This window comes from Bos taurus, chromosome 1 (genome assembly GCF_002263795.3).
Source record: "Bos taurus isolate L1 Dominette 01449 registration number 42190680 breed Hereford chromosome 1, ARS-UCD2.0, whole genome shotgun sequence".
NCBI lineage: Eukaryota > Metazoa > Chordata > Mammalia > Artiodactyla > Bovidae > Bos > Bos taurus.
The window spans coordinates 9,879,770-9,900,569 of NC_037328.1; the positions used below are offsets into that span (position 1 = coordinate 9,879,770).

The window sequence follows — 20,800 nt, forward strand, 5'->3', positions numbered from 1 at the left end:
TTTCCAGGCAAGAATACCAAAGTGGGTTGCCATTGCCTTCTCCAGGGGATCTTCATGACCCAGGGATTGAACTGGGTTTCCAGCATCGCAGGCAAATTCTTTACCGTATGAGCCACCAGGGAAGCCCCTTAGATACCACTAACATGAGGGACAAAGGTGAGAAGCCACCAAATGAAGATTATTATTTATTCCATAGAGAACAAACTTAGAATGAACACTTTGAGATATTACACTTTTTAGTACCATTTATGATAGAAAATATGACTTGGGAACTATTGGTCCATTTTTTACATTTTTTAAAAATTTATTTACTTTTTATTGAAGGATGCTTTACAGAATTTTGTTGTTTCATGTCAAACCTCAACATGAATCAGCCATAGGTATATAGATATCCCCTCCCTTTTGAACCTCCCTCCGGAATCCCTCCCCAGCCCCATCCCTCTAGGTTGATACAGAGCCCCTGTTTGAGTTTCCTGAGCCATACAGCAAATGCCCATTAGCTACCTGTTTTACATATGGTAATGTAAGTTTCCGTGTTACTCTTTCCACACATCTCACCCTCTCCTCCCCTCTCCCCATCCATAAGTCTGTTCTCTATGTCTGTTTCTCCACTGTTGCCCTGCAAATAAATTCTTCAGTACCATTTTTCTATATTCTGTATATGTGGGTTATAATATGTTTATCTTTCTCTTTCTAATTTACTTCACTCTATATAATAAGTTCTGGGTTCATCCACCTCATTAGAACTGACTCAAATGTGTTCTTTTTTATGGCTGAGTAATATTCCATTGTGTATATGTACCACAACTTCTTTATCCTTTCCTCTGTTGATGGACATCTAGGTTGCTTCCATGTTCCAGCTATTGTAAATAGTACTGCAATGAACAATGGGATACATGTGTCTCTTTCAATTTTGGTTTCCTCACAGGATATGCATAGGAGTCAGATTGCTGGGTCATATGGTGGTTTTATTCCTAGTTTTTTAAGGAATTGCCATTGCAGCCATGAAATTAAAAGATGCTTACTCCTTGGAAGAAAAGTTATGACCAACCTAGATAGTATATTCAAAAGCAGAGACATTACTTTGCCAACAAAGGTCCGTCTAGTCAAGGCTATGGTTTTTCCGGTGGTCATGTATGGATGTGAGAGTTGGACTGTGAAGAAAGCTGAGTGCCAAAGAATTGATGCTTTTGAACTGTGGTGTTGGAGAAGACTCTTGAGTGTCCCTTGGACTGCAAAGAGATCCAACCAGTCTATTCTGAAGGAGATCAGCCCTGGGTGTTCTTTGGAAGGAATCATGCTAAAACTGAAACTCCAATACTTTGGCCACCTCAAGCGAAGAGTTGACTCATTGGAAAAGACTCTGATGCTGGGAGGGATTGGGGGCAGGAGGAAAAGGGGACGACAGAGGATGAGATGGCTGGATGGCATCACCGACTCGATGGACATGAGTTTGCATGATCTCCGGGAGTTGGTGATGGACAGGGAGACCTGGTATGCTGCGATTCATGGGGTTGCAAAGAGTTGGACATGACTGAGCGACTGAACTGAACTGAACTGATAACCATCTTCCATAGTGGCTGTGTCAATTTACATTCCCACAAACAGTGCAAAAGCATTCCTTTTTCTCCATAACCTCTCCAGCATGTATTGTTTGTAGAGTTTTTGATGATGGCCTTTCTGACCACTGTGAGGTGATATCCCATTGTAGATTTGATTTACATTTCTCTGATAATGAGTGATGTTGAGCATCTTTTCATGTGTTTGTTAGCCATCTGTATGTCTTCTTTGGAGAAATGTCTGTTTAGGTCTTTTTCCCACTTTTTGATTGGGTTGTTTGTTTTTCTGGTATTCAGTTGTATGAGCTGCTTGTATATTTTGGAAATTAATCTTTTGTCAGTTGTTTCATTTGCTATTATTTTCTCCCATTCTGAGGATTGTCTTTTCACCTTGCTTATAGTGTCCTTTGCTGTGCAAAAGCCTTTAAGTTTAATCAGGTCCCACTTGTTTACTTTTGTTTTTATTTCCATTACTTTAGGAGGTAGGTCATAGAGGATCTTCTTTGATTTATGTCATTGAGTATTCTGCCTATGCTTTCCTCTTAAGAGTTTTATAGTTTCCAGTCTTACATTTAGGTCTTTAATTCATTTTGAGTTTATCTTTGTGTATGGTATTAGGAAGTGTTCTAATTTCATCCTTTTAGTGTAGCTGTCCGGTTTTCCCAGCACCATTTATTGAAGAGGCTGTCTTTGCCGCATTGTATATTCTTTCCTCCTTTGTCAAAAATAAGGTAACCTATAGGGGCATGGGTTTATTTCTGGGATTTCTATCTTGTTCCATTAGTCTTTATTTCTGTTTTTGTGCCAGTACGATACTGTTGATGACTGTAGCTTTGTAGCATAGTCTGAAGTCAGGAAGGTTGATTCTTCCAGTTCCATTCTTCTTTCTCAAGACTGCTTTGGCTATTCAGGGTCTTTTGTGTTTCCCATATGAATTGTGAGTTTTTTGTTCTGGTTCTGTGAAAAATGCCATTGGTAATTTGATAGGGATCGCAATGAATCTGTAGATTGCATTTGGTAGTATAGTCATTTTCACAATATTGATTCTCCCTACCCAGGAACATGGAGCATCTCTCCATCTGTTTATATCATCTTTGATTTCTTTCATTAGTGTCTTAAATTTTCTATGTACAGTTCTTTTGCCTCCTTAGGTAAGTTTATTCCTAGATATTTAATTCTTTTTGTTGCAATGGTAAATGGGATTGATTCCTTAATTTCTCTTTCTGATTTTTCATTGTTAATACATAGAAATTCAAGTGATTTCTGTGTATTGATTTTGTATGCTGCAACTTTGCTAAATTCACTGATTAGCTCTAGTAACTTTCTGATACTATCTTTAGGGTTTTCTATGTACAGTATCATGTCATCTGCAAACAGTGAGAGCTTTACTTCTTCTTTTCTAATCTGGATTTATTTTATTTCTTTTTTTTCTCTGATTGCAGTAGCTAGGACTTCCAGAACTATGTTGAATAATAGTGGTAAGAGTGGACATCCTTGTCTTGTTCCTGATCTTAGGGGGAATGCTTTCAGTTTTTCACCATTGAGAGTAATGTTTGCTGTAGGCCATGTCGAGGCAGATTCCTTTGATATCCATTTTAATCATAAATGGGTGCTGAATTTTGTCAAAGGCTTTTTCTGCATCTATTGAGATTATCATATGGTTTTTATCTTTCAATTTGTTAATATGGTGTATCACATTGATTTGTGTATATTGAAGAATTCTTGCATCCCTGGAATAAACCCAACTTGATCATGGTGTATGAGCCTTTTGATGTGTTGCTGAATTCTGTTTGCTAAAATTTTGTTGAGGATTTTTGCATCCATGTTCATCAGTGATGTTGGCCTATAGTTTTCTTTTTTGTGTGTTGTCTTTCTCTGGTTTTGGTATCAGGGTTACGGTGGCTTTATAGAATGAGTTTGAAAGTGTTCCTTCCTCTGCAATTTTTTGAAAGAGTTTTAGAAGGATAGGCATTAGCTCTTCTCTAAATGTTCGATAGAATTCTCCTGTGATGCCATCTGGTCCTGGGTTTTGTTTTTGGGGAGATTTTTGATCACAGCTTCAATTTCAGTGCTTGTAATTGGGTTGTTTATGATTTCTAGTTCTTCCTGGTTCAGTCTTGGAAGATTGAACTTTTCTAAGAACCTGTCCACTTCTTTCAGATTATCTATTTTATTGCCATATAGTTGTTCATAATAGTCTCCTATAATCCTTTGTATTTATGCATTGTCTATTATAACCTCTCCTTTTTCATTTCTGATTTTGTTGATTTGTTTCTTCTGTCTTTTTTCCTTGATGAGTCTGGCTAAATGTCAATTTTGTTTGTCTTCTCAAAGAACAAGCTTTTAGTTTTATTCATCTTTACTATTGTTTATTTCATTTCTTTTCCATTTATTTCTGCTCGGATCTTTATAATTTATTTCCTTCTAATAATTTTGTGGGCTTTTTTTTCCTTTTTCCTGTTGTTTTAGGTGTAAAGTTAGGTTGTCTATTCGATGTTTTTCTTGTTTCTTGATAAATGATTGTATTGCTACAAACTTCCCTCTTAGGAGTCCTTTTGCTGTATCCCATAGGCTCTGAGTTATTGTGTTTTCATTGTTATTTGTTTCTAGAATTTTTTTGATTTTTCTTTTGACTTCTTCAGTAACCTGTTGGCTATTTGGAAAGGTGTTGTTTAATCTCCATGTGTTTGTGTTTCTTACAGTTTTTTTTCTTGTAATTGCTATCTAGTCTCATAACATTGTGATCGGAGAAGACGCTTGAAACAATTGCAATTTTCTTAAATTTACTGAGGTTTGATTTGTGACCCAAGATGTGGTTTGTCCTGGAGAATGTTCCATGTGCACTCTAGAAGAAAGTGTATTATTCTTCATTTGGATGGAATGTCCTGAAGATATCAATGAGATCCATCTCATCTAATGTATCATTTAAGACTTGTTTCCTTATTAATTTTCTGTTTTGATGATCTGTCCATTGGTGTGAGTGGGATGTTAAAGTCTCCTACTATTACTGTGTTACTGTCAATTTCTCCTTTTATGTCTGTTAGTATTTGTCTCATGTATTGACGTGCTCCTATGTTGGGTGTCTAGATATTTATAATGTTATGTCTTCCTCTTGGTAATCCGTTGATCTTTATGTATTGTGCTTATTTATGTCTTGCAATCTTCTTTATTTTAAGATCTGTTTTGTCTGATACTAGGATTGCTACTACAGTTTTCTTTTGCTTCCTATTTGTATGGAATATATTTTTCCATCCTCTCAATTTCAGTCTATATGTGTCTTTAGGTCTGAAGTGGGTTTCTTGTAGACAACATATATATGGGTCTTCTTTTTGTATCCATTCAGCCAATCTGTGTCTTTTGGTTGGAGCATTTAATCCATTTACATTTAAAGTAATTATTGATATATATATATATATATATATATATATATATATATATAACTTCCCTTTGCCATTTTCTTAATTGTTTGGGGTTGATTTTGTAGATCCTTCTTCTCTTGTATTTCTTGACTATATAAGTCCCTTTAACATTTGTTGTAAAGCTGGTTTTGTGGTACTAAATTCTCTTAACTTTTGCTTGTCTGAAAAGCTTCTTATTTCTCCAACAATTTTGAATGAGATCCTTGCTGGGTACAGTAATCTTGGTTGTAGATTTTTCCCTTTCAGTACTTTAAATATATCCTGCCATTCCCTTCTGGCCTGCAGAGTTTCTGCTGAAAGATCAGCTGTTAAGCATATGGGATTTCCCTTGTATTTGTGTTTAGTCTTTGTTAGTTTGATTAGTATGTGTCTTGGTGTGTCTCTTCTTGGCTTTATCCTGAATGGGACTCTCTGTGCCTCTTGGACTTGATTGACTATTTCCTTTTCCATGTTGGGGAAAGTTTCAACTATAATCTCTTCAAAAATTTTCTCATACCCTTTCTTTTTCTCTTCTTCTTCTGGGACCCCTATAATTCAAATATTCGTGTGTTTGATATTGTCCCAGAGGTCTCTGAGACTGTCCTCAGTTCTTTTAATTCTTTTTACTTTATTCTGCTCTTCAGAAGTTATTTCTACTATTTTATCTTCCAGCCCACTGATTCATTCTTCTGCTTCAGATATTCTGCTACTGATTCCTTCTAGATTTTTAATCTCAGTAATTGTGTTGTTTGTCTCTGTATGTTTATTCTTTCATTCTTCTAAGTCATTGTTAGTTGATTCTTGCATTTTCTCCATTTTGTTTTCAAGGCTTTTGATCATCTGTACTATCATTATTCTGAATTCTGTTTTAAATAGTTTGCCTGTTTCCTCTTCATTTATTTGGACTTCTGTGTTTCTAGTTTGTTCCTTCATTTGTGTAATATTTCTCTGCTTTTTCTTTTTTTTTTTTTTGACTTACTGTGTTTGAGGTCTCCCTTTCCCAGGCTTCAAGGAAAGTTGAATTCTTTCCTTGAAGAAGGTTGAATTCTTTCTTCCTTTTGGTTTCTGCCCTCATAAGGTTGGTCCAGTGGTTTGTGTAAGCTTCTTATAGGGTGAGATTTATGCTGAGTTTTGTTTGTTTGTTTGTTTTTCCTCTAATGGGCAAAGCCAAGTGAGGTGGTAATCCTGTCTGTTGATGATTGGGCTTGTATTTTTGTTTTGTTTGTTGTTTAGATGAGGCATCCTGCACAGGCTGCTACTGGTGGTTGGGTGATGCCAGGTCTTGTATTCAGGTGGTTTCCTTTGTGTGAGTTCTCACTATTTGATACTCTCTAGGGTTAGTTCTTTGGTAGTCTAGGGTCTTGGAGTCAGTGCTCCCACTCCAAAGGCTCGGGGCTTGATCTCCTGGACAGGAACGCTGGTCCACTGGAAAGTACATGGCTGGGAGCTGGAGTTTAGGGATTGTGGAGCAATCCCAGAGCAAGGAATGCTGTTGATGACTTTTGCATGGTTCTATATATTCTTTTCCACTGGTCAGGTACTCCTGTCCACTCTCAGCTGGTGTTCTGCATGCACTTCTGTACCTGAAGTGAATGCCTGATGTGTCCATGGAGAGAGATGTACTCCACATGCACCTACTGCTCCAACATCTTGTTCTCCCATTCCTACCTCCATTTGTGACATTTTTGATCAGGGAGTTAAGTACTTGACAGTTAGAAACCTCACTATGTTTCAAAATGAGAACTGGGCCAATTTTCAAAGTAAACAATTTCTCATCATACTTGACTCTCAAACATTTCATCCAGCCACTTTTCTCCATGGAAAATAAACATTCTGTGATGAATATGGAAAGCAGTGTTTCAATTTTGCTGCTGGTGAAATTGGACTGACATTTCCTGGAGGTAGACTCCAACATAAAGATGTGGTTTATTGAGTGTTACTTAAAATTAGTAGAATTTGAAGGATCAGAGGATGCAAGTGAGTAGCTAATTACTGTTAATAATGAGGCAGACTAAAAGCAGGACTGTATTGAAAATAAAGGAAAACTGCTATGTGAGTAAGAGGATAACTGTATGATATTGAACATAAACCAAATGACTGGGTTAGACAATGGGTTGGACATAGTGAGCCAGGTGGTAGAAGATGGAGGAAGAACTAATAATGGAGATCCTGGTGGGATTCAGTTTCTTTTCTTCTCAATAAAATGTGAAAGATATATTGCCCCAAGTTTTGCAAAGACAGCTAATAAATATCAAAGCTGTGGTTTTAGAAAAGGCAGAGGAACCAGAGATCAAATTGCCAACATCCGCTGGATCATGGAAAAAGCAAGAGAGTTCTAGAAAAACATCTATTTCTGCTTTATTGACTATGCCAAAGCCTTTGACTGTGTGGATCACAGTAAACTGTGGAAAATTCTGAAAGAGATGGGAATACCAGACCACCTGATCTGTCTCTTGAGAAATCTGTATGCAGGTCAGGAAGCAACAGTTAGAACTGGACGTGGAACAACAGACTGGTTCCAAATAGGAAAAGGAGTATGTCAAGGCTGTATATTGTCACCCTGATTATTTAACTTATATGCAGAGTACATCATGAGAAATGCTGTATTGGAAGAAACACAAGCTAGAATCAAGATTGTCGAGAGAAATATCAATAACCTCAGATATGCAGATGACAACACCCTTATGGCAGAAAGTGAAGAGGAACTCAAAAGCCTCTTGATGAAGGTGAAAGTGGAGAGTGAAAAAGTTGGCTTAAAGCTCAACATTCAGAAAATGAAGATCATGGCATCTGGTCCCATCACTTCATGGGAAATAGATGGGGAAAAAGTGGAAACAGTGTCAGACTTTATTTTTCTGGGCTCCAAAATCACTGCAGATGGTGACTGCAGCCATGAAATTAAAAGACGCTTACTCCTTGGAAGGAAGGTCATGACCAACCTAGATAGCATATTCAAAAGCAGAGACATTACTTTGCCAACAAAGGTTCGTCTAGTCAAGACTTTGGTTTTTCCTGTGGTCATGTATGGATGTGAGAGTTGGACCTTGAAGAAGGCTGAGCACCGAAGAATTGATGCTTTTGAACTGTGGTGTTGGAGAAAACTCTTGAGAGTCCCTTGGACTGCAAGGAGATCCAACCAGTCCATTGTATACCTGTGGCGGATTCATTTTGATATTTGGCAAAACTAATACAATTATGTAAAGTTTAAAAATAAAATAAAATTAGAAAAAAAATTAAAAAAAAATAAAATCAATCAATAAATAAATAAATAAAGGAGATCAGCCCTGGGATTTCTTTGGAAGGAATGATGCTAAAGCTGAAACTCCAGTACTTTGGCCACCTGATGCGAAGAGTTGACTCATTGGAAAAGACTCTGATGCTGGGAGGGATTGGGGGCAGGAGGAGAAGGGGACGACAGAGGATGAGATGGTGGATGGCATCACCAACTCGATGGATGTGAGTCTGAGTGGACTTCGGGAGTTGGTGATGGACAGGGAGGCCTGGCATGCTGCAATTCATGGGGTCACAAAGAGTCAGACACGACTGAGCAACTGATCTGATCTGATCTGTGGTGTTATAGCCATGTTATGCATGAAAGCAAAACTGAGTTAAAAGATAGAGGTTTCACATTTCCAAATGGCATTTGAGGTCCTGTACTCATGGAGTAGCTGAGCATTCTGAATAAAACTTGAGGCTGTTCAAATAAGGACAGAAACATAATACAGCTTGAAACCCCTTTGTCATTGGCAAGAACATCATTTGAATTAAATGAATCAAAATGTTCTGAGCACTTAGATATGAAAGGAAAAAACCACCTATGAAAGGTACATACTGAGCAAATCAAAGTCCCTAGGAGTCTTGTTTTTGTTTTAATGATGATAGAAAGCTAAATAACTAATATAATGTTAAAATAAATATAAACTTGATTTTCATGTTAACAAGGTGACTTTTGGAAAGCACTTGAGGGTGGGGGCTGGTTGTCAGGGAAACCAACCCTATGATTAGGGAGGTGGAACTTTCATTCCCAAACCCTGAACCTGTGAGGAGGAAAGAGGGAATGGAGACTGAGCTCAGTATCATTGACCAGTGATTTAATCAATCATGCCTTTCTAATGAAACGTCCATGAAAATGCAAAAGAACAGGCTTTGGAGAGCTCCCAGGTCAGTGAACAAGTGGAGATTTGCAGAGAATGTCATGCTCAGAGAACTTTTTTTTTTTAGTTTAAGTAATTGGATTTTTTTTTTTTTAATGTAGTAACAAATTATGTTTGGCCTTCCCAGGTCACACAGTAGTAAAGAATCTGCCTGCCAATGCAGGAAAACCAGGTTCAATCTCTTGGTCATGAAGACCCCCCAGGGGAGGAAATGGCAACCCACTCCATCGTTCTTGCCTGGAAAATCCCTTGATTTTCTGATCAAGAGCCTGGCAAGCTACAGTCCACAGGATCTCAAAGAATCAGTCAAGACTGAGTACACACACAGAAAATAATGTTTGCTGTAAGAAGGTAGCCATTGTTTCTCAGAAGACCTGTGTTATATGTTTTACGTAAGCACATTTTATGTATTATTAAGAGCAAATATAAATATGTAGATATCTAAAACTTCTTTGAGTCAACTCTATTCAATCATAATTGCCTATGTAAATTAAGCTTCATTGTAAAAAACATTGTTTTTATGAAGGGCTACATGAAGTTTTTAGAACATGTTCCCAGCAATTTATTTTTATAATATGTACAGAGATATTCTGTCTTCTATACCAGGTATTAGAGGACATAGCTGTGAATCAAACACAGTTCCTGCTCCTGAATGGCTTATAAGCTACTGGAAAATGCACTTTTTACGTTTGTGCATGCTTATGTCTGACTCTTTGAGACCCCATGGACTGTAGTCCATCAGGCTCCTCTGTCCATGGGACTCTCCAGGCAGGAATACTGGAGTGGGTTGCCATTTCCTCCTCCAGGGGATCTTCGCGACCAATTGATCAAACTCCTGTCTCCTGAAGCTCCTGCACTGGCAGGCAGGTTCTTTGTCTCTGAGCTACTGGAAAGCCCAAGCTGGCATCTAACACCTCTCTTTTCAGCATCCTGCTGTCTTCGTCAACAAGACAAACGAAAAAGAGATGATACAAATTGGAAAGGAAGGAACTAAACTGTTATTATTTACAAGTGATGTGATTACCTATATTCCTCAGACTATAAAAGTGAATGAGAAAGTTCATTAAGATGGCAGGACGTAAGATCAATATATGAAACTTAGTGCATCCCTGTACATCAACAACACTCAGAAAATGTGATAAGCATGTGTGTGTACACAAATCTCATTTACAACACCAAAGACTGAGTACCTACTAAGAAATCCAATAATTTATGCATGGCACTTATGGAGTAATATAAATATATAAAAGTTTCAAGAGATGAAAGGGAGACCTATAGAAATTGAGATATACCAAATTGCAGATGGGAGTACAAGGATGTCAATAATCGGATATGTCAGTTCTTCCTGAACTATGTATAAATTTGGTGAAATTCTAATCAAAACCCACAAGACAATTTTTTTTGTTGAGTTTGACCGTTCACAGATAAACTGATAAGGATATAGAGCTTAGAAATTGACTCATGTATCTGTGGGACTTGTTAGGTGACAGAGATGGCATTACAAACCAGTAGAGGTGGATATATTATTTAATAAATGCTTCCCTGGTGGCTCAGAGGTTAAAGCCTCTGCTTGCAATGTGGGAGACCTGGGTTCAGTCCCTGGGTCAGGAAGATCCCCTGGAGAAGAAAATGGCAACCCACTCCAGTGTTCTTGCCTGGAGAATCCCAGGGACGGAGGAGCCTGGTGGGCTACAGTCCACAGGGTCACAAAGAGTCGGACACAACTGAGCGACTTCACTTAATGCTGAGAAAGTAACTAGGTGGATAAACATCAAACTAGCCCATCACACTTCACCCAAAATGGACTAATTACAGAAAGACAAGAAGCAAACATTAACAACATTTAAAAAAGAGGTAGAATGTCACAATCATATCAGGACAGGAAAGATTTCTAAAATAAAAGATGAAATGCACAAATAGTGAAAGAAGAGATATACTAAATCACTGAACTCTGTACTTTAAAATGATGAATTTTATGGTATACGAATTATATTTCAATCTTTAAAAATGTCCTTTTGAATATGTGCATACACGCTCAGTTGCTCAGTCATGTCCGACTCTTTGAACCCCATGAACTGTATGTAGTCCACCAGATTCCTCTGCCTATGGAATTTTCCCAGTAAGAATACTGGAGTGGGTTGCCATTTCCTACTACAGGGGATCTTCTTGACCCAGGGATCGAATCTGCGTCCCTTGTGTCTTCTGCATTGGCAGATGGAGTCTTTACCACTAGTGCCACCTGGGTATCTGTTTTTTAATTATGCAAGGCAATAATTCCATAGGCAAACTTCCCACTTGTAGAATTGCAATTCATATGATTCACAAAAGATTAGTGTCCAGAATGCCTCACAAGGAAAATGGACAATGTTCGCTCAAAAGGAATAATAGAGCAGAAAACCTGAAGGGCAATACACATATCGGAGATGCTGCCCCTAGCTAGCCAAAGCAGGGAAGTGCAGTTTAAAACAGCGCAAGACAGTCCATAGCTGTCAGGCTGTCAACACTCTGTAATTCTGATAGCACTGAGCATTGACAGAGTGAAAGGGAACTCACACTGCTGGTGGGGAAACACAAACCATTATCAACACTTGAGGAACAATCTGACCACATGCAGAAAAGATGAAGGTGGGCATCCTTTATGACGCAGCAATACCCCTCCTACCTATCTCCCCTAGAAAACTCCCAAATACACCCAAATACATACCAGGAGACATTTTAACACTGGTTGGCATATTAATTAAAATAACAAAACATTGAGAGCAACATAAATTCCTTTCAGAGGAGAATGGATAAGTAAACTGGAGTATATTCATACAGTAGAATGGTATATAGCAATTAAATCCATGCATGTTAGTGTATCATTATAGTAAATCTCAAAATGGTAATGCTGTGTGAAAAACAGTGAACAGAAAAAGAATGTGTCAAACATGGTACTGTGTGTAAAGTTAAATGCAGGGAATACTTCTGTTTATTAAGAAACATGCATATGTGGTAAATGTGTAAATATGGGTGAAGCCCAACAACACTGGAGTAGGTAGCCTATCCCTTCTCCAGGGGATCTTCCCTATCCAGGAATCGAAGTGGGGTCTCCTGCATTGCAGGCAGATTCTTTACCAACTGAGCTATCAGGGAAGCCCCTGCAGAGGGGTGTTAAGAAAAGTATTAAAAGATGCTTCCTCTTGCTCCTTGGAAGAAAAGTTATGACCAACCTAGACAGCATATTAAAAAGCAGAGACATTACTTTGCTGACAAAGGTCCGTCTAGTCAGAGTTTTTCCAGTAGTCGTGTATGGATGTGAGAGTTGGACCATAAAGAAAGCTGAGCACCAAAGAATTGATGCTTTTGAACTGTGGTGTTGGAGAAGACTCTTGAGAGTTCCTTGGACTGCAAGATCAAACCAGTCAGTCCTAAAGGAATTAAGTCCTGAATGTTCAATGGAAGGACTGATGCTGAGGCTGAAGCTCCAATCCTTTGGCCACTTGATATGAAGAACTGACTCATTTGAAAAGACCCTGATGCTGGGAAAGATTGAGGGCAGGAGAAAAAGGGGACAACAGAGGATGAGATGGCTGGATGGCATCACTGACTTGATGGACATGAGTTTGAGCAAGCTCCGGGATTTGGTGATGGACCATGCCAGGGAAGCCTGGCATGCTGCAGTCCGTGGGGTCACAAACAGTCAGACATGACTGAGCAACTGAACTGAACTGAACTGAGACAAGTACAGATGATTTTTGGGATTGCCCAGAATGGAGGGGTTTCCTGGGTGTAAGACTTTCAGTGCTACAGTTGGGAAAGTCCTGGGACAAGTTGGTCACCTTAGGCAGAAGAGTAGGATGGCCTTCAACTCTAATATTTTATCACTCTAATAAAGTATGCAATTTATTAAAAATTACAAATCTGAAATGTATTATAAATTATTAACATGGAATAAGTGTATATAGCGAGTATGTAGGTTTTTTATACTAGTATCTGTAATTCTTTTATTTTTAAAAACCTTTATGATTAAAAGAAGGAAAGCAAAGACAAAGTTTGATGAGAACAGTAAGAGATTGCCTGTGCTTAGTTGTTCAGTCGTGTCCAACTCTTTGCAATCCCATGGACTAGCACACGAGGCTCCTCTGTCCATGGGGATTCTCCAGAATCCTGGAAGAAAACTGAGGGGGTTGCCATGCCCTCCTCCAGAGGATCATTCCAACCCAGAAATCAAACCCAGTCTCCCACATTGCAGGCGGATTCTTTATCACCTGAGCCACCAGGGAAGCCCAAGAATTCTGGAGTGAGTAGCTGCCTGCAATTTCAAGACCACTTCCATGGTGTGGGTTTTCCAACACCACAAGCAGTTAACTCAGTTCTGACACTGTGGACCTTGGGACAGCATCAGATCCACAGGTTAAGTGTCCAATCCTACATGACTGTTCCCCCATTCCCCAATTTTAGCCACCAGTTGCAAGTCCAGGTTGTCACCTAAGGCTCTGAACTGTAGATTAGAGGTTCCAAAGACCCTTGGGTTTGATTAATTTTCTGGAGTACTCACAGAACTCAGAGAAACATTTTACTTACTGGAATTAAACAATGTAACTCCTGGGAAATGAGCTTCCCAGGTGGCTTAGTAGTAAAGAATCTGCTGCAATGCAGGAGACTCTGGTTTGATCCATGTGTTAGGAAGATCCCTTGGAGAAGGAAATGGCAACCCAACCCTCTCCAGTGTTTTTGCCTGGAAAATCTCATGGGCAGAGGAGCCTGGGGGCTATAGTTCATGGAGTTGCAAAGAGTCGAACATGACAACACAACTGAACACACGCAGCACAACTCAGGAACAGTCAGATGAAAGAGCTACATAGGACAAGGTGCAGAGAAAGGGACAGAAGCTTCCATACCCTCTTCAGGTGTGTCCCTCTTCCCAAATCTTCAACCCAGGTAGCTCTCGGAACCCTATCCTTTTGGAGTTTCATGAAGGCTTCATTAGACAGACATGATTGATTATATCACTGACCATAGATGATTGAACTCAACCTCCAGCTCCTCTCCCCTCCCTGGAGAAAGAGAACAGCAAACCAACCCATGAAAATTCAGGAATACACTGCATTTCTCCCCTTTTACATTCCATCAGCCTCCTGAAAAGCATTCTGCATCTATTTCAGGTTCCCTAAAAGTGTTTGTTCTTCATCCCTTCAGAACTCCTTCACTACCAAAATTGATCTGTCCTTTGTCAACCTGAATTCACCTTCCATGGTAGTGGGACAGTGAATACCTTAATTTTCTTTTATATTCTTTTTGTGTTTTATATTATGTAAAAGATAGGATTTGTGATATCTCAGTTCATCCTGAATTGAATATATTGCCATCACAAAGCAGTTTATGTGAGGATGCATCTTTATTTTTTCGTCCATGGGAATGTGCCAAAAACAAATCATAGCCGATCATAAATTCCAAGTAGGGGCCACTTTCACTAGATAGAAATCAAAGTTGTATTTTATAAGAGAAAGAGTCTTTTGTGGTGGGAGAAATTACTAGAGTGAAAGGAACTATCATTTATTTAATGCAATCTCTGTCCCAGAAGCTTAAAATATATTAGTTTATTAATCTTCAGAATAGCCCTCATGACCTGGGTTCCTGTCTATACAGATGAAGGCGTTGAGACTCAGAGTTAAGTAGTTTATCTAATTTCACACAGCTAGCTGGCATTTAAAACTACCTGTGAGAGCATTTAAGTCTTTAATCCATTTTGAGTTTATTTTTGTGTATGATGTTAGGAAGTGTTCTAGTTTCATTCTTTTACATGTAGTTGTCCAGTTTTCACAGCATGACTTGTTGAAGAGTCTCTCTTTTCTTCATTGTATATTCTTTCCTCCTCTAAGTTCCTATAGGTGTATGTTTATCATTGGACTGTCTATCTTGTTCCATTGGTCTCTATTTATGTTTGTGTACCAGTACCATCTTGTCTTGATGACTGTAGCTTTGAAGTATAGTCTGAAGTCAGGAAGGTTGATTCCTCCAGCTCCAATGATATATTAATATGTATATGTGGAATCTAGAAAAGTGGTACTGATGAACCTATTTGAAGGGAAGGAATGGAGAAGAAAATGTAGAGAGCAGACTTGGGGATACAGTAGGGGAAATAGAGGGTGCAGTGAATGGAGAAAGTAGCATTGACATGTATTCACTACCATGTGCAAACTAGATAGCTGATGGGAAGTCGTCGCATAATGCAGGGAACCCAACCTGGCGCTCTGTGATGACCTAGAGGGCTGAAATGGGGACAGGGAAAGGAGGCTCAGGAGGGAGGGCATTTGTACATATGACTGATTCACAAATCCCTTATGATTATGCAGTGGAAGTGACAAATAGATTAAGGGATTAGATCTGATAGAGTGCCTGAAGAACTATGGACAGAGGTTCATGACATTCTACAGGAGGCAGTTATGGGGACCATTCTCAAGAAAAAGAAATGCAAAAAGACAAAATGATTGTCTGAGGAGGCTTTACAAATAGCTGAGTAAAGAAGAGAAGCTAAAGGCAAAAGAGAAAAGGAAAGATATACCCATCTGAATGCACAGTTCCAAAGAATAGCAGGAGAGGTAAGAATGCCTTCCTCAGATCAATGCAAAGAAATAGAGGAAAACAATAGAATGGGAAAGACTAGAGATCTCTTCAAGAAAATTAGAGATACCAAGGGAAAATTTCATGCAAATATGACCACAATAAAGGACAGAAATGGTATGGACCTAAAAGAGGTGGCAAGAATGCACAGAAGAACTATACAATAAAGATCTTCATGACCCAGATAACCACGATGGTGTGATCACTCACCTAGAGGCAGACATCCTGGAATGTGAAGTCAAGTGGGCCTTAGGAAGCATCACTGTGAACAAAGCTAGTGGAGGTGATAGAATTCCAGATGAGCTATTTCAAGTAATAAAAGATGCTGTTGAAGTGCTGCACTCAATATGCCAGCAAATTTGGAAAACTCAGCAGTGGCCACAGGACTGGAAAAGGTCAGTTTTCATTCCAACTCCAAAGAAAGGCAATGCTAAAGAATGTTCAAACTACCACACAATTGACTCATCTCACACGCTAGCAAAGTAATGCTCAAAATTCTCCAAGCTGGGCTTCAAAGGTATGTGAACTGAGAACTTCCTGATGTTCAAACTGGATTTAGAAAAGGCAGAGAAACCAGAGATCAAATTGCCAACATCCGTTGGATCGTAGAAAAAGCAAGAGAGTTTCAGAAAAACATCTATTTCTGCTTTATTGACTATGCCAAAGCCTTTGACTTTGGGGATCACAACAGACTGGAAAATTTCTTAAAGAGATTGGAATACCAGACCACCTGACCTTCCTCCTGAGAAATCTGTGTGCAGGTCAAGAAGCAACAGTTAGAACCAAACATGGAACAATGCACTGGTTCCAAATTGGGAAAGGAGCACTTCAAGGCTGTATATTGTCACCCTGCTTATTTAACTTATATGCAGAGTACATCATGCAAAATGCCAGGCTGGATGAAGCACAAGCTGGAATCAAAATCACCAGGAGAAATATCAATAACCTCAGATACACAGATGAGACCACCTTCATGGTAGAAAGTGAAGAGAAACTGAAGAGCTTCTTGATGAAGGTGAAAGAGGAGAGTGAAAAAGCTGGCTTAAAACTCAACATTCAAAAAAACAAAGATCATGGCATCTGGTCCCATCACTTCATGGCAAATAGATGGGGAAACAATGGATACAGTGAGAGACTTTATTTCCTTGGGCTCCAAAACCACTGCAGATGGTGACTGCAGCCATGAAATTAACAGATGCTTGCTCCTTGGAAGAAAAGCTATGACAAACCTCGAGAGCATATTAAAAAGCAGAGACATTATTTTACAGACAAAGGTCCATCTAGTTAAAGCTATGGTTTTTCCAATAGTCATGTATAGATGTGAGAGTTGGACCATAAAGGAAGCTGAGCACTGAAAAATTGATGCTTTTGAACTGTGGTGTTGGAGAAGACTCTTGAAAGTCCCTTGGACTGCAAGGACATCAAGCCAATCAAAGCTGAAGGAAATCAATCCTGAATATTCATTGGAAGGACTGATGCTGAAGCTGAAACTGCAATACTTTGGCCACCTGATATGAAGAACTGACTTGTTGGAAAACACCCTGATGCTGGGAAAGATTGAAGGCAGGAGGAGAAGGGGACAACAGAGGATGAGATGGTTGGACAGCATCACCGACTTGATGGAAATGAGTTTGAGTAAGCTCCTGGAGTTGATGATGGACAGGGAGGCCTGGCATGCTGCAGTCCATGGGGTCGCAAAGAATCAGACACAACTGAGCGACTGAACTGAACTGATGGAAGAAACCATCACAGCATTGTAAAGCAATTTTCCTCCAAATAAAAATATATAAAAAGAACTACCTGTACCTGACATTTTTCAACTACTTCCCATTGGTTGGTGCAAAATTGAGGATTTCAAGATGGAATAAATGAAAATTACTTATTACTATGAGACCTAATGAAAATCTAAATATCATATTTTGGTGGGAGTCTTTTCCTACCCTCAATCTGGATTAAATTCCCTCCAATATGCTGCCATAATTGTATCCTTTCTTTACCTTGCTATTATTTATCACTGCATTCAAGTTCCTAAATGAACTGTTTGCTCTTCCACACTCTAGACTCCAAGAGGACAGGAAGTTGGCCAATTAGCCACTGAAGGTACAGGGCCTGACCAACTAATGATCTGGAGTGGATCATTGTGGACACAAGTTATCCTCCACTGAAGCATGAAAAAGCTGATATTATGTGAATTCTAAATAAATATGTTTAGATAAATATTTTCTTAGAAGAATCAGATCATAATTCAAATATGTTATTGATTTCATAGAATTTCTTTCATGGAGAACAAATCAGCTATCAGTACAAAATAAAAGGAGTGATTCTAGGGAGTTGGCCATTACCCTTATCACACTGTTTATGATAAATTATAATCAGATGATAGGAATTAGAACTCAAAAGCCAATTTGATTAGAGTGATTTAACTTCTTGTCATGTTTCATTGTTCAGTTCAGTCGCTCAGTCGTGTCCAACTCTGTGACCCCATGAGCCGCAGCACGCCAGGCCTCCCTGTTCATCACCAACTCCCGGAGTTTACCCAAACCCATGTCCATCGAGTCGGTGATGCCATCCAACCATCTCATCCTCTGTCATCCCTTTCTTCTCCTGCCCTCAATCTTTCCTGGCATCAGGGTCTTTTCAAATGAGTCAGTTCTTCGCATCAGGTAGCCAAAGTATTGGAGTTTCAGCTTTAACATCAGTCCTTCCAAAGAACACCCAGGACTGATCTCCTTTAGGATGGACTGGTTGATCTCCTTGCAGTCCAAGGGACTCTCAAGAGTCTTCTCCAACACCACAGTTCAAAAGCATCAATTCTTCAGCACTCAGCTTTCTTTATAGTCCGGCTCTCACATCCATACATGACCACTGGGTTTCATTGTAGAGCACATATTTTAATGTGCTCTATCAATGCTCAGTGCTTCGATGGAAAAAATTGAAAAATGACTCCACTGCAAAATGTCTGGAACCCAAAGGTAGAAGGTGCTTTGCTCTAAATGCTGACTCAAGCATATAATAGGAGGTCTAGCTTTGGTCCTACCTACCTCCCGTCCAGATCTGCTTTTGCACAATTCACATATTTGAATGTGTTCTATCTATCCATGAGACAGTATGATCTGTCAGTCTGTGACTTTAAAGGCAACAGGCTCCTGTACAACTCTTCACTTGCATAATTGTTGGAGACAGAATGTTTAATGATAAAATTGAGGAGGCAAGAATTATGCATACACAGTGATTTTTATTCCCTTATATTGGAAGAATTCCGGCAGGCAGCTGCTGGCCTGAGCACACTATCTTTCAGCTGTCTCTCCATTGCCAAATGTTAGGATGAACACACCCATAACTAATGAAAATTTCAGAGGCAGATGATAACCTCATAAAATGTAATAGGATTCCAGCAGAAGGTGCCATGGGTGAAAGCCTTGGGTATTTAACCCCCAGTAACTCAGGGATAAATAGAATTTGTAGTTTAGATATTCATTCTTAAGGAAAGAGAAAAAAGAAAGTCTTACAGGTAACAAGAAAAATGCTTTTCTATCTATGCCTTTGCACAAATCTGACTGAAATAGAGAAAAACATGACAAATTACTTCAAACATACTCAGTAGGAATTCATACTGTCAAAAAGGTAAACAGACTATCTTTTTGTGCTTCATTTTGCAAAAAAATAAGTGCTACCATGGTTGCAAAGGAGCAACCATACATGTGATACAACACTTTTCCTTTAAAAACACCAGGAATAATACAAGGTCAACTTCCAACATATTGCATGTAGGGAAATATTTGAATTTATACTATCAAATACATGGTGAGGACTCTTCTTTCCAGTTTCAATCTCAAGCTGTACCCAGCCTATATTAAGTAAATTGACTTTCTTGCCCTCTGTCAGGTGAAATTAAACAGGAAACAACTCTCCATGATTCTGTTCTTAATTAATAGTAGTTTTAAAAATAAGGGGTGTAGAAGGACAGCTGAGAAAGTTTGGATTCACCAAATTGGGTTGGAGCTCCTCTTCTTTCATGCTGTGTAAATTTTATTCTTCTAATATCATTGAACCTCTGTTAATTTGTAAAGAGGGAATAATAGTAACAACTTGCCTATCTCACAGAATTAGATGGAAGGATATATTTGCACATAAAAGTACTTAGAAGAGCTTTGAATTATGCTCCTGTCATTAATGAAAACACTGTGGTTTGAAAACATTTGGTGTGTGGGGAAAGAGGGAGAAGATGGGAAACAAAACGACTTCTCCAAGGTCATTCAGTAAGCCCGTGGCTGAGTTGCAGAGGGACCCTTCACGTGTGAGGCTATCTTCCTGGTCCTCTCGGCTAAAACATGGGCGTCTCTCCTCAGGAGAGCTTTCTCAGCTTTGAGTGAAATAAACAGCCTTCTTAATCAAATGTGATTGCAGTCTGATAACTGCAAAGGCAGCTAATTAAGTACTCGATCCTGCTGCCCAGCAGTTGCAGTAAGCAACAGACAGCCCCAAAGTCATGTGCATTAAGTAGCGAATATGCCATGCTACCCCAGCCTGACCTGAGAATTAGAGAAGCTGACCCAAAACAGGGTAATCAGGTTTAAATAAAAATATATAAATCAGGTTTATGAAAATACCATATATGTAATGTCAAAATCAGAGGGCAATGATTTTGCTCTACAAAAGGATTCGTTACAGAGTTCCAGTTAATTTCCTTTGCATAATTTACTTTATTGGGGTGAGTAAAAAGTGTTAGTCACTCAGTCCTGTCCAACTCTTTGCGACCGCATGGACTGTAGCCCACCCTACTCCTTTGCCCATGGGATTTCTCAGGTAAGACTACGAGAGTGGGTAGCCATTTCCTTCTCCAGGGGATCTTCCTGACCCAGGGATCGAACCTGAGTACCCTGCATTGCAGGCAGATTCTTTATTATCTGAACCACCAGGGAAGCCCCATTTTATTCATAACTTTTCAGGAATATATATTGCACATGTGGCTGTCTCATCTCTATTGTTGTTGTTCAGTCTAAGTCACATTCAACTCTGCAATCCCATGCACTGCAGCACGCCAAGATTCCCTGTCCTTCACTGTCTCCCTGAGTTTGCTCAAACT

General features: G+C 39.1%; 1 protein-coding gene across 4 annotated transcripts in view; it reads left to right on the forward strand.

Moving 5' to 3' along the window:
• Positions 1-20,800, forward strand: part of CYYR1 (cysteine and tyrosine rich 1) — a 176,558-nt gene that overhangs the window by 10,180 nt on the left and 145,578 nt on the right. The window lies entirely within an intron of this gene.